The sequence below is a fragment of the Leptonychotes weddellii genome, chromosome 3 (genome assembly GCF_054177405.1).
Source record: "Leptonychotes weddellii isolate Sample4059 chromosome 3, ASM5417740v2, whole genome shotgun sequence".
In the NCBI taxonomy this organism is placed as follows: domain Eukaryota; kingdom Metazoa; phylum Chordata; class Mammalia; order Carnivora; family Phocidae; genus Leptonychotes; species Leptonychotes weddellii.
Window position 1 is genome coordinate 147,047,581 of NC_138371.1, and position 9,697 is coordinate 147,057,277.

Sequence of the window (9,697 nt, forward strand, 5' to 3'; positions counted from 1 at the left end):
TCTTAACTCTGAGAACCCCTAATTTAAAGATAAAATATTGATTCCGAAGTGTATTTTATAACATATTTTGGAAAGTGGGGAAGATTATGGTGTAAGTCTTTCTTCTGCTTGCTAATATTCTTGCTTCATTTTCCCTATCATACTTTTCTCTACGTATATTGAGGCATAAGTGGGTCATTCATATATATAAACGTATATATATTACATAATCTACTTTGCTGTTTTTATTCTTAGCTGCAGCTTTGACTATCCTGAGGTCAAGAAACTCCAGTAACCTTGTAAAAAAATTTTTTTATGATTTTATTTTTTTTATTTGACAGAGAGAGACAGCGAGAGAGGGAACGCAAGCAGGGGGAGTGGGAGAGGGAGAAGCAAGCTTCCTGCAGAGCAGGGAGCCTGATGCGGGGCTCGATCCCAGGACCCTGAGCCGAAGGCAGACGCTTAATAACTAAGCCACTCAGGCGCCCCAACCTTGTAAAATTTTGAATGATGGCCAGTGTCCATGTTAGTATGTTCTTATCATTTCCATTCTCTATGATTTTAAATAGCTAATGTATTATTCCCACAACCAAAGTTAAAGTTTTATTTATTTTATTTTGGGATAGAGAAGGAGAAAGGGCCAGGCAAGGGCTAGTGGTGGTGGTTCTACCAGTTAAAATTGTATGACTATTTTAAATTGTGCTTAAATGGTTAGGAATGTATGTATAATTCAGGTTAGTTTAATATTTCAATTTAAAGCAAATGTAGGAATGTCACCCTTTAATGTAATTCAACAGAATGATATTGGATTATTATCTGGTTGGAAATGCTGTTTGGAATATTAATAATGTAGCAGAGCTGGTTTATGATTAAACACTGTTTTAAAACCAAATAATGTAATAGTTTAAAGGGAGAGGCGGAGAGAAAACCTGATTCCAGCAAGGTCATCGAGTGGGTGATGAAGTAGAAATTGCCGGCCGGACCCTCTAATTTTAGACTTTTTCTGTAGCACCTTCTAATTTTCTACACCTAACAGTTGCCTCTGTCTCTCTGTTTTGGGGCACTAAAAAGCCTTTGTAGTGAACAGACAAAATACCAAGGAGATGGAAAACTGGATCTATCACTCATTGCATTGGCTGGTCACCAGTTTCCAATCTGGGTTCATGTTGCTGTCTGGATTGAAGTTTAAATACAGTAGTAAATACAGGATGGTTGGAGCAGAACAGGCTAACTTCATTCCCCACCCTCTTGCTCACTTGTGCTTCCTGTTATCTCTGAGTTTGATTCTTTCCGGATCACTGTCAGCCTGTGGAAGGACCTAAGGGTGCCAAGTTGAGCTCATTGCCAAACCTGGCACCGGAATATGACTCCTTACTCAGTTACTTCCACTTAGTCTGTTTCTCCACCTACCCCCAAATCTTTCTAAGTGGTTTTTCTCTTTCTCTGTAAACTGCACCCTTTCTGCTAGTGGTTTCCAACCTGTGGTCTGGTTTGAAAGGGTTTGCCTGGGAAACATGAGTCCTCAGTGCACACAAGCATTATCTGTGGACTAAATGAAGGTTGCATGGACTTGTACTATTGCTTTTCAAATGTATGTAGAATGATGTAAACATTGAATTCATAAAAGCATTTTTGGGGGTGCCTGAGTGGCTCAGTCATTAAGCGTCTGCCTTCAGCTCAGGTCATGGTCCCAGGGTCCTGGGATCGAGCCCCGCATCAGGCTCCCTACTCCGCGGGGAGCCTGCTTCTCCCTCTCCCACTCCCCCTGCTTGTGTTCCCACTCTTGCTGTGTCTCTCTCTGTCAAATAAATAAAATCTTTAAAAAAACAAAGCATTTTTGGTAATTATGTATAATTTCAATGAACAGATATTAAACCTGGAAATACTATGATGGTAAAAATTTATTTAAAAATTGAAATGTTAGGAAGCAATTCTTACAGTAGCTGTTATAGCTAAAATTATTTTTTCAAAATAAAAACCTGATTTTGTTAGTTCCTTCTTTTCTGAGAGTCATGAAAAGATTTTAAAGTCCACGGTCTTTATTTACATTGCACTGTGAAGCATTACCATAGGGTTGACAGCTTTTTACAATCTCATCTCTGCCTATGTATCTATTTTTATTTTTTTCTATTCTCTGTAACTATTTGCCTAGCTGCCAGATAGCACAGAGATTAAGAGCACTGTTTTGCATGTTACATACCCAGTACTTCTTTGTCTTAAAATGGGAAGTTTGTACCTTTTGACTACTTCATCCAATTCATGATGACTATATAGTTAATGCTGCTGTATGGTATATTTGAACACTGCTAAGAGAGCAGATCCTAAAATTTCTCATCGCAAGGAAAAGAAATGTTTTTTGTAACTCCACGAGGAGATGGATGTTAACTTTTTGTGGTAAGCATTTTGCAGTGTATGTATGTCGTGTCATTATGTGGTACCCTTTAAACTATTCTACTGACCGGTGTGTCAATTATATCTCAATGAAATTGGAAAAAAAAAAAAAAAGAAGAAGAAGAAGAAAACTCTCACAGGTTTGGGAACAAACCCTGGTTCAAGTCCAGGCTCTGCTCCTTAAATGCCGTAGGGGCTCCGTTTTCTTCCTTGAACGTCGTGGACTGGTGGTGCCTGTTCAGTGACCTGTGGACTGTAGAGCAATTAGTGTTCCCTCCTCCTTGCTTGTGTTTTCCCACTGCCCGGAAGCTGTTCTCTGACCTCCAGGCTACTGTGCATGGAATTCGGGTTGTTCCTTGTTTAAAAAGGAAGGAGGAGGGACACCTGGGTGGCTCAGTCGTTAAGCGTCTGCCTTGGGCTCAGGTCCTGATCCCAGAGTCCTGGTTTCGAGCCCCACGTCGGGCTCCCTGCTCAGCAGGAAGCCTACTTCTCCCTCTCCCACTCCCCCTGCTTGTGTTCCCTCTCTCCCTGTCTCTCTCTGTCAAATAAATAAACAAAATCTTTAAAAAAAAAAAAAAAAGGGAGGAGGTAAAAGGAGTCAGTCTCTTCCCCTTTTACCTAACACCCATTACTTCTCTTCAGTCCTCCCTGCTTGGACTAAAATCAGCCTTTCCGTGGGGCCTTTTCTGAGCCAGCACACCTCCACTCCACCCATTGCTTCCTCTCCTCTCTTGCTTGTCTAGATCTCTCTTTTTGCACTCTAAGGTATAATTCTGTCCATTTTTCCATATTAGACTCTGAGCTAACTGAGGGCAGGAACAGTATCTTTATTTCAGGGATTTGGCATGGTGCCTGGTAAATGCTTATTGGATAAGAGTATAATCTGAAGGCTACACCCTTAACAAAATTTAACAATAGGGTTTTAAAGACCACAACTTATTTGTCCCCCTGGCGGAAACTTGCTTCAGTGCCTAAAGCTGAGTTCATTGCCTGGGGGTTGGTTGGTCCAGACCAGCTACAAGATAAGCCTTCATCTGGGGGCCGGCGTATACTTGCCTCTTTACCTAGCATTTTCTCTTCCGCTCCAGCCCTGCTGCGGAGTCCTGTCACTCTCTTCCTGCATTCTGATTAACGCTTGCCCTCATGGGGACTTGCATTCAGTCAGTCTGTTATCCAGAAAATGCCTTTTATGTGCTTACTCTGTCCCAGCCACTTGCCAGGCCTGTTGATTCAACTGCCACATTCTTAGCGTCTCTGCTGGACCTCCAGCCAGAGGCATGCCCCACAAGGAGCAGACACACAAACACATGCAGGGGCTGTTCGATAATTGCCGTAGCGCACATTTGTCCAGTGTGGAGTGACAGCATTTTAGCAGGCAGCCCGAGTCTGCTGGGGGAGCCGAGCTCGCTCGCAGAGAGACAGCATTCACATCAGGCTGCGGTGGGGCTAACACATTTGCCCACTTTGTGGCTTTAGAACTTGTAAGACCTTGAAGTTGTATGCGGCACAACTCTTAGGAGTTGCTGAGAGGAGATTATTTTTACTCAGGTCATGTTTACATGCAGAGAAATGCACAAATTTTAAGTGTACAGTTGTAGGAATTCTGTCAAATGTTTATACCCATGTAGCCAGCAATTTAATCAACATGTAGAACATTTTTATCACTCAGCAAAGTTCCCTTCCAGAAGGGCACGTGAGACTCTACCTCTTGTAGGCAGTGTAGTTTTGAACAGCCAAGAAGTATCTCGATAGTCAATTCGTTCCTTTTTTCTTTATGTAGCATTTTACTATTACTTGAACACAATGTCTTTGCTTGAAAAATAGGACAGGAAGGCTGGCAAGAGATGATTGTGCTCACAAAGTCCTCTTGAGAAGGAACTGATTCACACAAATAGGAACCAGGGCAGGAATGCCGTTAGAATAGCCTGACTCCAAGAGGTATGAGCACACATGTCAAGGTATTTCCTGGGCAGCCGGGAGGATTTCAGTACAGTGCTATTTAGTATCTTTCCAATGTACTCATGTGCTGAAAGTTAGAAATCGGCCTCCTCTTAAAATGGGGGAAAGTACAAAGAACTTGTATCTTTAATAAAACTGAGTGTTCTTGAACCAGTTTGAGGAGTAGACTCACTGGGTCAAAGGGATTGAATGATTTTTTTGGTTCTTGATCTATTATCAAGTTACTCTCTGAAAGGTTTGTGCTGGTTTGCAACCATTAGCAGAGGTTGAGGGCCCCAGCTTCTCCATCTTCTGGCCAGAATTGGAAATTACCATTAGTGTTTTTTCTCTAAATAAACAGATGAAAGATGCATGTTGTTCTCCCTCTTCTCAGATCCCTAGTGATGTTAAACATTTATCTAACAGAGTGGGCTTCTTCCCACTGAGAAAGGATGAAGCTGAAACAAGGAGGTTCTGTCTCCTCTCTATAAGCTTACGAAAGACTCAGAGGGCCCCTGGCCTGGTAAAGCACATTGCCAAGGTCATGGGCATGGTAGAACCATTAAGGAAGTGTCTCCTGAGTTGTCTTATTTTTCTTTTGGGTTATTTGGAGATAGACCGTCTGAATTCTCAACAAAATTATGAGATGAGGAATGGAACAATTGGCCATTTTGAGGATGTTTAAAGCTTCTCTTAGCTTTAGGAATAGCATCCTGAGTGTGTGGCAGGGCATATGTTGCTTCATTCAGTTCGTTTGGTTCTTGTCCTTCTATGCAGTGCTTTAGCATGCTTGCTGTCTGGATGCCAAGAGTACTTTGGCTAGAAAGGGACTCCTGTTGAGACTTTCTCCTTTTACTTCCTCCTTCCTTTTTATTTTTTTTATATTTTTTTTATTTTTTATTTTTTAAAGATTTTATTTATTTATCTGAGAGAGAAAGAATGAGACAGAGAGAGCATGAGAGGGAGGAGGGTCAGAGGGAGAAGCAGACTCCCGGCCGAGCGGGGAGCCCGATGCGGGACTCGATCCCGGGACTCAAGGATCATGACCTGAGCTGAAGGCAGTCGCTTAACCAACTGAGCCACCCAGGCGCCCCCTCCTTCCTTTTTAAACTGCTTGTCAACATAACAGCATTTGAGTCAAAGAAAAGTACTAGTTTTGAGAATGTTAGTTAAGAAAAACAAAGCAGCAAGGGCGCCTGGGTGCTCAGTCAGTTAAGCGTCTGCCTTTGGTTCAGATCATGATTTCAGGGTCCTGGGATCTAGCCCTGCATTGGGCTCCCTGCTCAGTGAGGAGTCTGCTTCTCCCTCTGCCTCCCCCCTCCCCCGCTTTTTCTCTCTCCCTCTCTCAGATAAATAAAGAAAAAACACCATTTATAAATTTGTCCAACCCTTTTAGTTTAGGGAAAATAGATGTTGTAGGAAGACCATTTCATCTGTTAGCATCTGCAGACTGAATTTTTTCCGTTGTTCTGTATCCTAGAGTTCCTGGCAGAAAGTTCTCAAAAGCTTGTTGAAGGAATGAATGTTTTGTGTGCTGTCAAGAGATTGACTTCTTTAATTAATGCTTGCACATCTCCTTAAGCCTGTTAGCTGTCAAAAGTGTATTAGAGCCCGAGGAAATGATAAAATATGTGTCCCTGTGCTTATTCTTCAGTTTCTGAAGGTAATTATTAGGTGTGTTTTTTAAAAAACAATTTTGATGTACTCAAAGCTCTTAATAAGGGTAAGAGTTGTCATCTGTGCACAACTTTGGGAACAGAGGTTTAACGTGCTCAGCTGCCACTTTGCTCTAAGTAGATAGGCATTAGCACATTCTACAGATGACTCACAACACAGTCCCATAAACAGCCTTTCCAAAAATTGCAAAATCCTCCCTGATAGGGTGCTTGAAGACTGGTTCTCATTTCTGTGTATACAGTGGTCAGTTTGGTGCTTGGGTGCTTGAGTGCATTGAGATGCTGGTGCACAGCACTAGACATTATGTCTGTCTTTAAGTACAGTGGGGATTGTCAGAGAGAGATTAGAAAAATTCTATGTGGGTTCAAAGGGCAACACTAGTAATAACTGATGAGGCACAGTGAGACTTTGGCATCAAGTATTTTGTTTATTTTGTTTATTTTTTGTTATGTTCAGTTAGCCACTGTGTAGTACATCATTAGTTTTTGATGTAGTGTTCAAAGACTCATTAGTTGCGTATAACACCAAGTGCTCATCACAACACGTGCCCTCCTCAATACCTGTCACTCGGGTACCCTCCCCTCTGAAACCCTCAGTTTGTTTCCCGGAGTCCATAGTCTCTCATGGTTCGTCTCCCTCTCTGATTTCTCCCCCTTCAGTTTTCCCTTCCTTCCCCTGTGGTCCTCTGTGCTATTCCTTATGGTCCCCATATGAGTGAAACCATATGATAATTGTCTTTCTCTGCTGGCATCGAGTATTTTGAAGGTGTTGCTATAAACTAAGTTCTGTCCTATGCCAGAATAGGCTGACATGAAGAGTGAGTTACCTGCTATGAAGGTTCTACAAGAGAAGGTGAGTAACCGACAAAGCAGCTAGTACTTTTTTCTACAAGTGCAAGCTAGGTGGGCAAGTGTATTATCCCTGCATACCCTTGTAATGAAGGACTGTTATTACCCAAGGATGTTTTCTCTGAGGGAAAAAAGGGGTGAGAGGTCAAATAATTTGCTCAGGGAAACACTTAAAACTAGTGAGTAGTGGTTGGGATTTGAACCCAGGTAATTTGATTCCACAGCCTGCCCTCTTAATCACTACACTCTACTGTCTCAGAGTGACACTGGTCGGTAAATCGTGGTAAAGGATTTATAAATCAGAAGAGAATGGGCTCTCAGTCCTCATTCCATCTAAAGCTGTAAGATTAGCTATTTTCTGTTAATGACAAGTCCTGCACACTAGAACAGCTTCTATCTTGTTAGTGCCTGGAAAGCACATGATGATCGAAAATATTCTATAAATTATAGAATTGCTGATAGACATTCTTGATCGATTGCAGACTTTAGATTTATATGTTCTGGTATATCTAAGTGAATACATTAATGATCAGTAAACCATTTAAAGTGCTATAAAAGGGAAGCATTTTTATATGATGACATTGAGGTATACAGTGAGCTAGAAGAGGAGATAAATTATATCTCATTAGTTTCTTCTATAAGACTATTTACAGAAGTATCAATTTCTTACTGACCGACATTTCAGTAGTCCAAGACATACCAGAAATTGTACAGACTGTTATTGTACAGTGTTTCAAAATACATGTCATGTTTTCAGTGAGGATACATTCTAGTTAGTGTTTCATATGTGTAAGTTCTGCTGAAGCGAAGACCGGGATCAAAGATTTCCTCTTCTTAACTAGGTTGAAATTTGATCTAGATGTCTGAGCTGGGAAGGAAGTGTCTTCTTTTTGTTATACCACCATTTCATAACATTCAAGGAAGGGGACTCATTGCCAACCTTATTATAAACTTGGATTCTGGAATTCTTTCTCATTAGGGTTTAAAGTCTTTCATTCTGCCTGAGGAAGGAGAAAATAAGCAAATGTTTTGCCTTTACTTCTTGAGTGGTATGTAATCAATTTGGAACTTAGCATATTGTCCAAAGAAAATATTGTCAATCTTATCAGAAGCATCAGACACAGTCACACCTTCCTTCTTGAAACATTTCCTTCAACCATCTTTTGGATTTTTCTCCCATTTTACTTGATGTTTCTGATTTTCCTTTGCTGAATCCTCCTAATTATTTGATCAGTAAGTATTAGAGTATCCCTGGGTTCATCTTCCCGTATCTTCCTTTATTTGTCTATAATCTCTCCCTATAGATATTATCAAAACTATAGCTTTATATGCCTTCTATATGCTGATGACTTCTATATTTATATTCCTGGCCCTGATGATGTTTTTAACCTCCCTTTCCCTCCCTCCCACCTTCCCTCCCCCTGCACCCCGTGTGTGTGTGCGTGTGTGTGTGTACATACAGACATACATAGATACACACATACACTCAAGATTTCCAATTGTAGGTCAAATAGGCACATCCCACTTTGTTCAAAACAAAACTCCGAGGTCCCCCCCATCACCTACCTACTCACCCCCCCCCAGTGTTTCCCATCTTAGTAAATGGCACCACTGTTAACCCACTTGCTCAGGTCTCCACCTTTGAAGTCATTATTGACTCTTGTTTTTATCATACTCCACATCTAGTATGTCAAGAAATTCAGTTGGCTGTATCTTCAAATATATACAGAATCTGACTACTACTTGCCATCTCCACTATCCTTTCTGCTTCTAGTGTAACAGTCAGATTCCCCTTTAAAAATGTAAATGAGGGGCGCCTGGGTGGCTCAGATGGTTAAGCGTCTGCCTTCGGCTCAGGTCATGATCCCAGGGTCCTGGGATCGAGCCCCACATCGGGCTCCCTGCTCTGCAGGAAGCCTGCTTCTCCCTTTCCCACTTCCCCTGCTTGTGTTCCCTCTCTCACTGTGTCTCTATCTGTCAAATAAATAAATAAAATCTTAAAAAAAAAAAAAAAAAAAAAAAGCGTCTGCCTTCCGCTCAGGTCATGATCCCAGGGTCCTGGGATTGAGCCCCGCATCGGGCTCCCTGCTCGGCGGGGAGCCTGCTTCTCCCTCTCCTTCTACTGTTCCTCCTGCTTGTGCTCTCTCACTCTCTCTGTCAAATAAATAAATAAAATCTTTTGAAAAAAGCGTAAACCAGAAAGAAGACAAATGAATGGCCAACAGACTCATGAAAAGATGCTCAGCATCAGTAGTCATCAGGGAGATGCAAATCAAAACCACAATGAGATGTCATCTTATACCAGTCAAAATGGCTAGAATCAAAAAGATAAGAAATAACATGTGTTGCTGAGGATGTGGAGAAAAAGCCCTCCTGAACTGTTGCTGGGAATGCACTATTGCTGGGCACTGTGGAAAACGGTATGGAGGTTCCTCAAAAAATTAAAAATAGAATTACCATATGATCCTGTAATTCCACTACTGGGTATTTACCCAAAGAAAAACACTAATTTGAAAAGGCATATGCAACCCTATGTTTATTGTAGCATTATTTACAATAGCCAAATTATGGAAGCAACCAAAGTGTCCATCAGTAGATAAATGGATAAAGATGTGGTATATATACAATGGAGTATTATACAGCCACAAAAAGAATGAAATCTTGTTATTTGCAACAACATGGATATACCTAGAAGGTATAATGCTAAGTGAAATAAATCAGAGAAAGACAAATACTATATCATTTCACCATGGAATTTAATAAACAAAATGAACAAGCAAAAAAAGGGGCCCAAACCAAAAAAACTCAGTATCTTAAATAGAGAGAACAAACTGGCAGTTGCCAGAGGAGAGATGGGTAGCGGA